This window comes from Salvelinus sp. IW2-2015, unplaced genomic scaffold, assembly GCF_002910315.2.
Source record: "Salvelinus sp. IW2-2015 unplaced genomic scaffold, ASM291031v2 Un_scaffold3693, whole genome shotgun sequence".
Lineage (NCBI taxonomy): Eukaryota > Metazoa > Chordata > Actinopteri > Salmoniformes > Salmonidae > Salvelinus > Salvelinus sp. IW2-2015.
In genome coordinates, this window is record NW_019944970.1 from 116,815 (window position 1) to 119,377 (window position 2,563).

The window sequence follows — 2,563 nt, forward strand, 5'->3', positions numbered from 1 at the left end:
CCCTCCACTACAGCCACCACCTCCACAAACTCCACAACTGTCTCCTCCACCACTACCTCTGCAACTGCCTCGGTGACCACCACCTGGCGCTCGGAAGCCCGGTCCGCGACCGCCACCTCCCTCCTTTCAGCCCTGACCTTATTGGCCCAGGAAGAGGGGCAGCCGCGGATGAGGTGGGACTGCTCGCCACAGAGGTTGCACGACCTTCCGTTCGTGCAATCCTCGTAGCGGTGGCCCACCTCCCGGCACTTCATGCAGACGACATTTTTACAGGCGTCTGCAAGGTGGCCATGTTCACCACACTTACGGCACAGCTTGGGCTGGTGTAAAACAACCGAGGATGCTAGCAGGCTCAGCTAGGCTAAGCTAACCAGGGCCTACCAGCACCACGGGACACACAACAAACTATCTATCACAGCACCAAGCTAATCTTATCAACAATGGGAAGGGACACTAGGAGGGGAATTGTTTTATAATTTTTTCCACAAGGGGAGACAAGAATTAAACCACACAAACCAAACAAAGGCTAAGAAGCCTCACCAGCAGGCCAGGCTAAGCTTACCAGCTAGCAGGCCCACAAGCCAAGAGGCCTTACAACAAAGCACACAAACCAAAAAAGGGGGGACAAACTAAGGGGTAAGCTAATAAAACAAGTTATTGTGGTAAGGGAAAAAGAGGGGTTAACAAAAAAGGGGCACACTGACTAACAGCACCTGGCAAACTTTGAGGGACGAGAAGGCTAGCAAGCCTCAACCGCAGGCCAGGCTAGGCTAACCAGCTAGTCCCCCAGTTGACAACACAAAACAAGAAACTAAAACAAAAGGCAATTTGGGGGATAAACTAAGGGTACAAGGTGGATGGGGACAAGGGGGGCAAGAAAAGACAGTCAAACAGAGCCTGCCACGCCTAAGGGGCCAGGAGGCTAGCAGGCCAAGCTAAGGCTAGCAGGCCCACAAGCCAGAAAGCCACCCCAGCTAGCAGACAACACAAAACTCAAGACAATGGGAGGAGCTAAGGGGGGAATGTAGAATACAAGGGGGAGGAGAGATGCAAAACAGGACAAGCAAGGTAAAAAACTAAAATTGAATTAAATAAGAAAAGAAAAGACCAGAGGGCCTTTAAACTCACCCTACAGGTGCTGGTGCACCTGTAGRCCACCACCAAAACCACCACCTAACCCAGGACAAAGAATAGACAAGGGTGAGACAAAACAACAAAAATAATTAGCACAATTTCCCGGGCGCCCTCCGGCCTGCGATTGCTTCTCCGATCAAGTGCAGCACTGTCAAAGTAACTACACTTGATCTGAGCCAAAAGGCCGAGAAGCGATAACCCACAAAATGACCCCTGCACCCGCCGGGCACCCGGGGGTCTCGGCAGACTTCAGCTGTTTGGCAAAAGTTGGCTCCTCCCCACCCAACGTTTCCCTGGTGACAGGCAGGTGTTTATTTTTAAAAGTCGCCAATGCGTCTTTAAATCACTAGCTCTTTACGCCTAGTGCGACGACTATTTGTTCAAAGCCCGGCAAATACGCCAGTCGTCGTCGGGCTTGAACTCAATTGCCCGAGCGACTACTTTGAGTGGAAAAATACACCGGTCGGTCGGTCAGCCCGATTGAAGTCAAACGCCTGAGCAAAAAGTCTCGGCGGCGTCATCTCTGTCAATTTCTCTTGAAACAAGATATACCGGGCTCTGCCAGAAGCAAAGCCCTTCCAAAAATACGTTGAACTCGTGAGTGTTCCTCTCCACGGAAGTCTTTAGTGAAAGGCTTGTGCGTAATGAAGAAAAACCAGAGTCGTATGGAAGTCAGAGGTCGAGGCCTGAGACACACTCTGTGCACTCTAGGCCGGGATCTCGTGGGTGGTCACCGAACCCACTCTGCCAAGTTTGAGGGCTGTGGGTAAAAAGTCATAGACAGACACACACACTATCCTGACCAACGGTTTATTTTTTTATATTTTTTATATTTTTATTACAAAAATGTATAGTTTACAGTGACATTCTTTTTCCATCAACACTTTTCCATTTTCATGCAAGTTTTACACTTCCCCAAATTCCCTTACAAAAGTCTTCCCTGTGCACGTATTTGTCCATTTCAATCACATTTCTTAACTTCCATACAAACAAATAGAAGGCATCTGCTGGTACCGTTGTGTCTTTCTCTTTTTTAATACAAACATTCCTTTTTTCCCACAGTACCAGCTTCCCCAAACTAATAATACGCCATACGGCTCTAAACTGTTCCTTTGGCAGTGTTAGGATCTCCTCTCCATACACTATATTCTTACCATTCAAAACAATGTTGTTGCAGACCATGTTAATAACGGGTGCGCACTTTCCCCAGAAAACTCTTGCAAAACCACACTCCCAGAATACATGCATTACTGTTTCACTTTTTTTGCACCTGGGGCACTCTGCGTTCACTGCACTGTTGTGCCTATACATCCTCTCCTTTACGGCCAACCTATTTACAGTTTTTTTTGATTGCTTAAGCACGATTTTCAAAACAGGGTCCGTGTTTTCAAAACACTACACACAATTAGCACAACCACACACCCAATTA

The 2,563-nt window shown here is 48.1% G+C and overlaps 1 pseudogene; it reads right to left on the reverse strand.

The window, feature by feature from the left end:
* Nucleotides 1-1,688: 1,688 nt before the first annotated feature.
* LOC112076327 (U5 spliceosomal RNA) lies at nt 1,689-1,798 on the reverse strand (annotated as a pseudogene).
* Nucleotides 1,799-2,563: the final 765 nt, after the last annotated feature.